Source organism: Pezoporus occidentalis, unplaced genomic scaffold (genome assembly GCF_034315485.1).
Source record: "Pezoporus occidentalis ecotype Australia unplaced genomic scaffold, CSIRO_AGI_Poc_V1 ctg84, whole genome shotgun sequence".
Classification (NCBI taxonomy): Eukaryota; Metazoa; Chordata; class Aves; order Psittaciformes; family Psittacidae; genus Pezoporus; species Pezoporus occidentalis.
Genome location: NW_026916203.1, coordinates 1,379,949 through 1,392,489, shown reverse-complemented (window position 1 = coordinate 1,392,489; position 12,541 = coordinate 1,379,949). Strand labels below are relative to the sequence as shown.

The window sequence follows — 12,541 nt, the reverse complement described above, 5'->3', positions numbered from 1 at the left end:
CTGACCTGCTTTTTAACAGGAAAGTAGTTGGTAGTATGCTTTTTGCTCTCTCATCCAACCTTTGTTTCTGATGTTTTTTAGTTAGGTGCTCTGCTTGTGAATATCTTGGTCAGTGTGAAAACTCCTGAAACTAACAGCCTGTACAGGAAAGCTAGTACAACTTGATTACATGGGGGAAAAAAGAAAAGAAGGGAAAAGTCTTTCAGCAGTCATTGTTTTAGTGTGAAGTAGCTCCAGATTACGTAGATAAGAAGTATCTTTCAAACTGCTCCTAAGTAGGCGTCGCTGTTAATATATTTGATACTGTTTCTGGCCCCCCACTTATGCACCTCTTCTCTGTAGGGCTCTGATAACATCTTTTAGTAATCTGTAGTTGAAAAAAAAAAAAGAACAAAGTGTTAATTCCAGGGAAATAGGAATGTAGAGTATTTAGTGTCTTACTGTGACTTCGAATCTAAGTGGTCTTCCAAGTCAGGCTTTGGAGTGTTGAAGTTATGGTGTCTTAAATTACATACAACCCCTTTAACTGATAATGAATTTGCATGCCTTTTTTTAAAAAAATGCTACTTCCATCTGAGAACCAAAGCTTTCACAAGATGATATCCAGACAGATAAGGAACTGCTTTTGTTGTCTTCTGAAATTAACAGTTATTAAAGTGTGTATTGGAGACAAAGCCTGTGAGTTTGCTGTTAAGTTGAATGCTGCATCATACTTCTATGACAGATGTGTCCTTTGATATGATCATTGCTTCTTGGGAATAATCAGTCAGAGTTCATACTTCCCAAATGGCAAAAGATTTGCACCCGCTGGACTTTGGGGAGAGAGGCATGGTGAAGAGGGAAGGGTGTGGGTTTGAACCTCTTGCTGTTCAGGTTAAGCTGCTGGCTATTGATAAAGGGTATGTTGATAAAGGGCATGATGAAGAGCGAAGGGTGTGGGTTTGAACCTCTTGCTGTCCAGGTTAAGCTGCTGGCTATTGATAAAGGGTATGTTGACAGTGTGAGGGGCAAGATTCCTAGCTATTTCTGTCGACAGTGTTCCTGGAAACAGCATTGCAGGGGAATGTGATACATGACAAAACAGCTGAATTGGCTGTCTGTACCAAATTGGATTTTGTAGTAGTATTTTTTAGCATAACATGGTGAACTTAGGACCAAATGAGATCTGAGTATCAGTGAGGCTTCCTCCCCTCCCCCTTTTTTTTTTCCTTCTGAACCTGGCTGGGCAGTTTCAGTACTGTGCTCCATTGCTCAGCCTTTACAAGCCTGATGTAAGACATTACATCTGAACTGAAGATACTGTGATATTGAAAGATTTTTAAGTATCATTGATTTAGGATTTTATTTAGTGCTAAACCAACAATACTTATAATTTACCCACAGGTTACTTTTGTCAGCTAATCATACAGGAATAGTATAATACCCTACTTACCAGGCTAGTTTACTAGCTTAGCAGACACATTTTTCTGTAGTTGAAATATTCAGGTTACCTGGGGGATTAATTCTGAGTAGGATTCACAGTAATCAATGATTTCTTCAAAGATCTGTTGAAGCATTAAGCAGTTTAGGGACATCTACCTTATAAAAGAACATTTTATTTTTCCAGATAGAGGATACAAAATTATCTGTGCTGTTATCCTTACTTCAGTATCTCTGAGCAGGTTTTGGCATAAGGTTGTGATTAACAGAGTTGTGGCATAAGATATGTTCACCCTGTTAGGTCCAAAATTTGTAATCTTTTTTTGAGAAATGAAATTATGATTTAAGATTTTGCATGTTGGTTACCTTCTCAAAAATTCCCTTGACAGGTATACCCACTGCTTTCGCAACGCAGCACTATAGTGTAGATATTACAGCTATGTTATTAAGTTTAATGTGCAATAAAGAATAGTGAGCAAAGGTGAAAATTCTTGGCAGAGCAGTGTATGTTACTGTATTTGGTTGGAAGTTGAGAGCCAGGATAACTTGCTTAAGAAAGAAACTTTGTTGGTATGATATGCCAAAAGGGAAAGCTAATATGATGTGAAGCAGAAGAATAAAGCTTCACATCAAAGGAACTGTGCCTTTCTGATCTTAGAAAGTGTCTGGATTTGGGGTATTGTTTTAAGATTCCCATTTGGCAACTTCAAAATTGGTGGTGGGTATTTAGCTGTTTTTTTTTGACCTGTGTTGCCTGTGTTGGTGCAATCAATGTAAACGATTGTTCTCTCCTTTGGTTAGAAGGGGAGGATGCTCTGAAAGCATTTGATACTTTAGTAATACGCATTTTAATTACCTTTGTGTTTCTTGATTTCTGAGGCGTATGCATTTCTAGTTGTATACTGAAACAGTTTTTAAAACAGGCAGTTGAAACAAAGGTATTTTCAAGTGTCAATGAGGGGAAAAAGGCTTAAAGAAAACAAGGAACAGAGTAACATTTAAAATGAGACCAAAAATACTTGTTGCAGTTCATATGTAGTTAATAAGCATACTTTTTCCCCTGTAGAGGAAAGAAAACCAAACCCGAAACAACAAAAGCAAAGCAAAACAAATGGCAAAAAAACCCACAACCGAACAAAACCAAACCAAGTTTTAGATTTTTATTGGATGAAATAGTGATCGCAATATGCACGACCTCGTTTTATTTTTGTCATTGAAACTCCTGTATCAGTAACTTTACGGGATATGGACAGGATGAATGGTTGTTTAGAGCTGCACTTAAACCCTGGATGCTTAGGCTGAATACAGCCTATTTTTTTTTTATTTTTTTTTAAATTACTTTGTGGTGTTAATTTCAGTGTTCTGCTGCCTGATCAGTTTACTAGAATTCGGGTGATCTGTGACTGCTATGAGCATGTTCTGTTTGTAGTCAACTCAAGGTCATTTTGACTAAATTGAATGAGTATTTAGAAAGCTGTTGCAAAGGCAATGAAATGCTTGGCTGACACACAGTAACTCAGTCCTCTGAATCATGAAACATCAGTTAATGTAAAGTTGAAATAACTATTTCAGTAGCAATTATTCTAAAAGAAGTTACTTTAAAATTACGAAAACCAAAGGAAGGGTATGGTTGTTCTGCTTTATAGGTGGAAGTTAGCTGTGCAACTACCTTTATGACAAAACATGCAAATTCTCCTTTGACAGTATCTAATGGGAGAGGAAGTGAGGGGTGAGGCACATTGATCTCTTAATTCCTACTCTTTCTGTAAGGTCACTGGAGTTTTTCAGAGATTTCCATTTTTACCATGTAAGTTTCCTGCTTATGTTAATCACAACTACATGCAGGCTTATCTCTGAACTGACTTTCGGTACTGGTGGTTTACATTTCACTCCAAGTTTTTCTGGGAACTTTGGAAACAAACCAGCAAGTAAGCTAAGAGAGGAATGCCTGTTTTGACATCAGGAATAGCTGTTTAAAACTGAACTGTTGTACATTTTTTGAGGAGTTAGAAATTTTCATTATTAATAGGAAAAAAGCGGCTTTGATTTGCAGTTCATAGCACTCCAGAGCTTTCTGTGGAATTAATCTTTATTTTTCAAAACTCAGTTTTGACTGTCATGCTTCTGAATTCAAGTTGTCCTAAAAGTTGTTAAATTTCAAACTTCTAATCATTAATTTTTCAGTGCATAAAAATTCATATAAACCAGACTTTTCAGTTATTGGTCTGTCTTTTTTGATAAACCAATGACAGCCTGTTCTAAATATTTTTGGTTACTGACTGTTTTGAATTTGCAGTTGCAAAATTAAACCAGTAAACAAGTTAATACTGTTTATAGCATTTGTAGAAACTTTGCAGCTTCTCAAAACTGTACAAATTTAGGATTTCCATTTTGGTACACAGAATATCAAGTTTTTGTTGGGTTTTGCAGTACCAGCACAATCACAATCAGATTGTGAAGTTGCAAGAGATTCCTGGATTTCTCTGAAAACACTGTTTGTGATGAAAATGCAGAAAGAATAGATTAACTAAGCATAATTTGGAGGAGGGTTTGTTTAAAAAAAAAAATTTTAAAAAATCAAGCAAAGAAAAGAAAAAAAGGAAGAAAAAACCCCACCAACGAAGCTGACAATCAAAAAATAACCCTAAAAGTCATCATCATGAAGGAGTATGCTAGTAAAAAATTGAATACAGCTGAAAGATCTTCATTGTATGCATGTACCTGTTGAAGCGGTTTTGGAAGTAGAAGATACACATTTTCAGTATATTAGTATATTTGTATATTATTTCTTTTTTTCCAGGCACTCGTCCCTTCAGCCTCCTTGATTAGCTTTGAGGCAATACTGTAGTTAGTCCAAGGCTCTCAAGGCAAAGACTGAAGTGGTATGGCATATATAATATAAAGTCTTTCTGCTCTTCTGAACCAGATTTTTTTTCCCTTCTAAATGCAGATTTATAAAGCCTGCACTACAAGAGGAACAAGGAAAGGATTTTAGTGAAGGTACTTCCTGATCCTGAAAAGTCAGGGGGCTTCAAGCCCATCTTGGACTTCAGAACACCTCACAACTTTGTGGTAAAAGAAAAATTTAAAATAGTGCCTTTGGACTTAATCCTTTTATCCTTAATTGGAGAGTAGTATGTGCTCCAGGTTAGGGTATGTGTGCCACTGCAATCCATCCAAATCATAGGAAGTATGTGTATTTGGCATATGTAGTAGGTACATATATAAAAGTCTTGTCTTAGGTTAATGTTGTTTGTGTTTTTAGAATTTATAGTTCTTGCTGTGCTTTGTCTGTGTTTATCATGAATGCCATTTTCTTGAGGGTGTTCCATGGTTTGTTCTTGAGAAAGCTACGCAAAGGTCCTGTTACGTGTGAGAGCAGAGGAGTGGAATATGTGCCTGTCATCTGCCTAATTCTCTGCCTTTTGCATGAGCAATGAATATTATAAAGATACATCTGTACAGTTATAGAAAGAGATTTAATAGGAATGCATGTGTCCGAGTTCTCTCACCTTCACTAATGAATCTAAAGTTTGCTTTGGGTTTGTCATTAGGAATGGCATTCCTGGAGTGATTCAGAGCTCTGAAATGTCAAGCTAAGATAATGGAACCTTTTTTAAACACAGTATTTGTTTTTAATTATTTGTATGTTAATCAGAACTGTTAGCTATAACTGCTTTTAGAAAGAATATGTAATTTAAAAAATATAGCTCTATTTCTAAACTACACATTCAATTTCTTCAAATGCTGTTATAGTCGTAGCATCATTCTGTTTTGTTAGTTGAAACTACTGAATTATTGTGAATTTATTCATTAATAGTGCCTCTTTCTTATTTCATGATGTGACAAGTTTGATTTTATAGTGAAAAGCTGATCTGTGAATAATAGATTTTGTTCATACCTTTGTTTTTATATTTATGAAAGCAACACAAATACATATTGTGTGCTTGAGGTTTCAAGTTGAGGTTAGACTCACTCACACTGATTCTTCTGCAGGATTCTTCTTTCATAACCTGGAAAAGATGTTTTGTTTAGGAAGAGGCAAAAATTTTAAGGTTTTTCATATATAATCATATTCAAGATTAATATTCTACTCTATATTAAATAGTTTCATAAGAGTTGCTGATTAGATATAAACTGGTTTTTTTTGTGTGTGTGTGTTTGTTGTATCTGTGACAATATTTTACAAGAAGCTCAATAAATAAATTTACAAGAAGCTCAGTGGGATGTGATGCAGAGGACCATGTTAGCATTGTTTATCTTATAAGCCAAAAAATCTCTGTAGACTTTATTCAGTCAATGGAAACTTTATCCTATCAACTCTGTCAGCCAAAAGCCTGCTGGGAAAGTATCAGGATCTCCTTTTGGCGAGAGTTTGTTTTGTTTTTTTGTTTTGTTTTTTTTTTTTTTACTTTATAGAGAACTGTTTTCTTAACTTAAACTGCCCTGAATTTACATCTGGCAATATGTCTGAGACTGAGCTTTTTGATCACAAGGTTTGCCTCACAAAGGACTTCTCTGTTTAATTGAATGTTTAGGATTGTATACTTACAAACACTAATGGTTTCAGCATCTACTGTATCTCAGAGGACGTGAATGTTAAAGCTGTAGCAGCTATTGAAATTAAGCCTTGTAATAGAACTAGGTGTGTTGATGCAGTTTAAACTGCACATAATGTGCAGCTTATATTTAAAAAACTCCCCACTAACCCAAACTGGAATATTGAAGTCCCCCCTTTCTTTCAAAATGGAAAGCAAAAGGCATTCTTGGCATCATGTTTTAATTCCACAACTTCATTTAATTTCTAGTCAGTTTGTTGTAAATGCATTCACTCAGTTAATAGACTGGCTGGTTGCCTAACTATGACTTAAATGCTCATTGATAAATATTGGATATGACGTACTACTTGACTTATCCTTAGATACCCATCTGAGCAATTTGGAGGTTTTTTGTGCAAAGTGAGGCTAAAAACAAGCAAGAAATTCTGTAGTGCAGATCATAAAATCACAAATAGTATTTTATTTGTATCAGTCATGCTAACAGAGTAGAATGTAAATAGATAATAAAATTTGAAGTCATACTGGGAGCAAACATTCTATGTAGGATTAGAATTTAAAACTGTCTTAGTAAACTGGAGCAAATATTTCATAGTCAAAGAATTAAATGAAGCAGGCAAGTGGAATTCTTACACACCACGTGGTAAAATGTGGGGACTAACCAAATAGAAGCAGCAGAAAAAGACGTTACAGAAGATCAGATTAAGAGAGTTACTCGTATGGTGTCAGAGGCAGTTTTGCTTTTGAATGGTTTAAATAGAACACAGCTGAAACAGTGTGCTGTAGAGTTATGAAATCTTCACCAAAACAGTGATAGCTAGCGGGTTTTTTTGAGTTTTAGAAAAAAATTAATTTGCTGTCAAGGAGAGTGTCATTCATGATCATGAGCTTACACATTTATTTGGCTTTTGATTAGTCTTGTTTCTAAAGGAGTATTAAGAACATAGCTTGAGATATTGGAGAATGTCTAATTTTTTTAGAATCAGTGAAGTAGCATGATTTCATGAGAAGCAGATGATTTCAAATCCTTTTTTTTTTTAAAGAAAAAAAGGTTGGTTAAAAGACACTTGAAGTTGTATATGCGCGTTTATATGGCATTTATTTTCAGAACACTTATTTTGTAGATTCTTTCCATCTTCAGTAATTCATAGCAGAAATACATACAAACTTGACCAGGTATAGAAAAAAGTGGATGAGGGGATCTGTACTTAAAATGTCACTTGAATCTTACTTTTGACTAAGGGAGCCTTCACTTTCAATGTGAGAGAGCATAAGAGCTTTGAGCAGAACTGAGTAACTTGATATGTTTTTTTTGCCTAGTGTTTTGAGTACTATTTATCAGGTTTTCTTAAGAAAAAACAATTCTTATGGTTAGTTTTTGTTCAAAAATTCCCATGGCCCTCTATAGCAAGGAGAATCCTTCGTAAGTAACGTGAGAGTAATTTTTTTGTCATGCAGTTATTTTTAGTTTTGTTCTGTATTAAAAAATTGAGGAAAGTAAGTGTCTATTACATGTTTTCTTGGGCTTCAATGCAAAAATCACAGAACTCTTCAAGGGAGGTTGTATATATTTGCAGTGGACAAGTAAGTATTTGTTTTAAGTAGGTAATCTTAATTCTCTGTTCAGTTTATCAGTATCCCCATGAACCACCCTTGGCCTATGTAATGTCAGTTCATGGAATACTTTAGGATTTTGGCTTTCTTGGGCTTTTCTTTTGTTTGTTTGTTGGGTGGGGTCTTTTTGATAAGCTGCCAACATACAGCAGAAGTCACATAGTTTTGTTTTGGTTTTGTGTTTTTTTTAAAGATACCTTTGGCAGCTACAAAAAGCTTGTTTTAACACTAATACTAATCCCCAGTTTGTTTCAATCTCATATGCATCAGTGTTTACTAATTAAGCAATGTTACTAGCTACTGACTCTTCTCACATCTTTTGAAGTAAGTTATTTTCGCATATTTATAGATATGCGAAAATTCAGTTGTTGTTCTCTCCTGCCCCCCCCCCCCCCCCCCATGTGATTTTGGAGAGTTTTTATTGTTTCATCATCCCAGTGAGATGACTTTGATAGAGAAATTAAGTTTTGTTAAGAATTCTAAAATTTTAGTCCATCGAAGTCCATCAACTGCCAAGATCTCAGAAGACCTTTCTAGCTGAGTTCTGGTTTCCAACTCACCAGTCCTTCTGGTGATTTTTTACATATGTAGAGTTATTTCTGTTCTTTTTCTTTAAGGATTCAAGCATTTTAATTCTAAGTCTGTTCATGATTTTCCACTCTCTTTCACTTCCTCCCACCCCTTTCACATTTCAGGAGAACTTTAATGCTTCTGTTTTTTCTTTTTTGTTCTTCAGTGGAAGCCTGATGATATAGTATATCATTTGGCTTCATGGTTTGTATGGTTTCTCAATTGTGGCTGTACTTGTAGCAGTTTTGCTTTTTTCACCACTTCACTGTTTTTTTAGTTTAGCCTCTGTTGTATCAGAGGGGAAAAAAAAACGGCTAGTGTCAAAGGTGCTGTTCATGTAACTTTCTGTTGAAATGGTGTGTATGTCCAGAGGCCTGATTCTGATGAATTACAATGGAGAACGCTCTAGTCTATGACGGTTTGTCAGTTTCTAATAAAATTGATCAGTCTGAGCTGGAGCACCTCGAGAAATTGGTTCTCAAAGCAAACTTGAACAAAGATCCTCTACTGGGCAATTAAAGCTGTTGTTCGAAGCTGTCGTGAGTGTGTTTTGAAGAAGTGGTTTTTTGAATAATCCTTTGTCAGTGATGATCCTCTGACATTTACTGCTTCTGGTTTCTCACATTATTGGAATGGGTTGCTTGTGAAGGCAGCATTGAATGAGCTTTAGAAGAAAATGTAATTGTGCTGCAGGTGTTACCAGTGAATGTATGTATGTCCATATATGTATGCACGTCAGCAAAACAAAAAGAACAGTGGTCTGAAATACTGTAACTTTTCAGTTTAAGGAGCAAAATTTACAATAAGAAAGAAAGTATTCACAGTGAGAATGGGGGAGGGGAGCTTTTATTCAGCTGTGGCTGAAAATGCTTCACAGAAAGCTAAATCTTTACAGGACAGACTAGTTAAAATATTCTTTGATGCTTGGAGGTGCATCTTTAATAGAAGGGTTTATTAATAGCATATGCAGGTTATATAAGGAAAATTATCATGCTTGTATGAATAAAAGATACCTGTTTGAGGTTTCAAAGACCCAGAAAATTATGGGGTAAAAAAATTCAAGGTATATCTAAGAGTGTCTGAAAAACTGGTGTCAGGATTTGCTTTTCTGAAATTGCAAATATTTGCACATCAGAGATGCAAGAGCTCAAATCTGCATGTGTTTCTCATTTCTTTGTGGGGCTGAGAGCAATTTACTCCTGCTCCTGATGCACAGGTGCAATATGTGGTCTCTGTGTGAGTAAATTGGATGTGGTTTATCTGTAGTTATATTATTTCCTTTTGTTTCTATACAGTTTATATTAAAACAGTTTCAGAGTTCTTCGATCTCTTTAATGAATGACAGAAATGATAGCTGAGACTTGGCCATAATAGGGTTTCTAAAGCAAAATACTTCAGGTAACTATTCATCTGAGTTTTACTAGTAAGTATGAAAACTCCTTCCCATTTATTTGGACAAAAGATGTGAGCTTTCGTAGTTTTCTTGGTGCTGTTGCCAAAGACCAGTGATCTCAATAATGAAAGAAAATTTGATTACTGCTTCTGAAAGACAATAATATTCATGGTTTTGCCTTAAAATCCGGAATAGAAAAGCTTTAAGTACTGTTAAGTTGCTTCTCTGTGTAATGTAACCACAATACATTAAGCAGTTGTACTCTGCATTTGTAGATATCATTCACTGTAATGATACAGCTTAAGTGTAGCTTTTGTGTTTCATACAGAATTTAAAATAGTTATAGTATTTAAGGGTGGGAGTTGAATAGTACTTCAGAAGTGATGTGATTTAATTACATTAGTCAGTGCTTTTGTATAGGCACCAGCATTATATCCTGAGTATAAATACTTCAGTCCTGCTGCATTAAAATTTGAAAGCAAAATACTGCAACCTGTGCAAAATTCCTGCAGATTTCCTGCTAAAAATCTGTCCTTTCGTTATTAGGTTCATTTGACTGCATTATTACTTTACATACCTATAATGCACTTAAAATACCTTGACTCTAGAAGTATAAAACATATGTAACTGAATACCACAAGAGCTTTGTTTTACTGACTATTAAAAAAAAAAAGTCTGGTGAAATATAGTGATGATACGGCAGTTGCTAGGGTCTTTTGTCATGGGTAAATTTGTCATGTGACTAAAGTTATGAAACGTGCTTATATCAATGGGAAGGTGAACAAAGTTTCTGGAAATATTTTTACGGTCATATTTATTTGGCAGATAATTTATATTTAAGGAGGATGTATAACATTACTGGAAACAGATTGTACGCGTTAGCCAGCATTTTAGTTGGAGGCATAAGAATTGAGGAAGTCCACTGTAGAGAAACAATAAATTAAAGATTTTTATGGTGTTCTGTTCATGAATGAGAATGATGTTTATTTTTAGCTTTGGTGTTGGATCATCTTGTAGATCTCCATTGTTTCTGGCACGATTCTTACACGGTATATGAGGAGTTCTTAGAGTATTTCACTAATTTATTTATATTTTGTCTTCCTACATTTTAAGGGGTCTGGAGTGGGACCAATGTTGGTTTAGTTTGGTTTTGATTTCATAACTGCTGTAAGAAAATACATTAATAATTAAGTCAAAATTTTATCCACAAAGAAGGCCTTTTCAATTAAGCAGAAGTGTAAAATGACCTACCCAAGTCCAGGGGAGGCTGTTACAGAGTCTTGCACAGGTTCTTAAAGATGCTGAAAGCTGACCAAGAACACGCTCTACTATTGTGTTGTCTAGTAATCTAGGAGTCTTCAACATGAAACGAAGCAGAAAAGAGAGCATGCCAAAGTGATTTTTGTTGTGCTAGGAGGAAACTGAGCACAAACTGAGCACAGTTAGATGTGCAAATATGCAAGGAAAATAGTTGTTACGCACATGAGTCATGATTTAGCAGTACTTACTTCAGCACAGGAATTTTCCTCTAAGGTGTTGAAAGTAATTTTTATAGGTAGCACATCCTATGCATGCAGGTAATCCAAAGGATCTTGATAGAAAAAGCGAACACAGCCTCTGTGTTTAGTTTATTTAACTAATGAGAAGTTGGAATTGACCTTTCCTACTGATTGTGAGGTAAAAGGGTAGCGGTGAATTATAAAATTGAAGATGAACAGCCTCAGTTTGATGCAGAAAAAATGGGAGCCAATGAAAATATAAGGGGAAAACTGTAGCCTGGTTAATATTCATAAGGATTCTGAGTGTCCATAGAGTAAAACGCATTTGTTAAAATTATTGTTGTAAAAAAATCAAAGGATGGGATGGAAAGAGATTAGGTGACATTTTTCACCAGTATGGAGAAAAAGAAAATTTTTTCCTCTAGGTTTCTGTATTGCCTCCATAGTTTAGTGGTGGATTAATTTAGTCTCTGACTTACACTAGAATTGTGTAGAAGTCCTCTCTTTCACAGTAAGGAGGAGTTAAATTTGTATTTTCTTATTAACTAAGCAGTTTGTTGCTGCCTGTCAGCCCTGAAATGTTGTGGTTTCCTTATTTCCAAAGTATCATAGCAGCAGTTTTGTCCACTGCCTGCCAGACTTTATCTACCATAAGAGAGACCTCACTCTCCTCTGGCATGTGTGTAGAGAATGGCTACCCTCAGTCAGTTTAGAGCTGTGTTGGAAAAGAGAAAAGTTTAAAGGGTTTAGCTAGGCAAGTGACTTGTTAGCAGCACCTCAGTTGTACTGTAGTGCTAGGCTAGCAAATAACGGAGCATCGAGCATTTAAGTGCATGAGTAAGGAATCTGGAAGGCTAACAGTCAGAATGTGAGATTATGGAACGAGGTTCAACCTCAGGTGATGTGTGCGTGAAAGATCTGAGTGACAGTATGAGTTTTCTAGTTTGGGTGGAAGGAGACGATTGTAAGTGAAGTGGTTTGATCTGTGAAAGTGATAATTTAATTTAGAAGGTTAAGATGTGAGAGAAAAAAAAAAAAAGAAAAAAAAAAAGAAAAAAGAAAGAAAGAAAACCACTGACAACCCCCTGTGTAGAAAACGGAGCAGAGAATGAAGAGAATCTACTTAAAAAAAATTCCAAGGGTGTGATTTCATACAGAAGAAATGGGTATCATGGAAACTGATGAAAGATAAGATTTCATGAAGGAGTAAACTGTTTTACAGTGGGAAGGGTCAAGGAAATTGAAGACAGAATACTAGTTCAGCTGTGTATCTAAAAATTTGTTAGAAATTTTGGCAGGAACATTTTTCATTGTTAAGGACAATTCTTTCTAAAAGGTGAAATGGACAGAAGCAACTGTGAGGGAACAGGTTGTAAATAGTGCATTCTTTGAGCTTGGCGATGAAGAGGCAAGAAGTACAATGATAGTGTTACGTGGATGCATAAGGGACAAATGTTTTAGTATAATTTTATTTTTCTGTATCTTACAAT

At 35.4% G+C, this 12,541-nt stretch overlaps 1 protein-coding gene across 4 annotated transcripts in view; it reads left to right on the top strand.

Moving 5' to 3' along the window:
• Nucleotides 1-12,541, top strand: part of MAN2A1 (mannosidase alpha class 2A member 1) — a 113,783-nt gene that overhangs the window by 51,018 nt on the left and 50,224 nt on the right. The window lies entirely within an intron of this gene.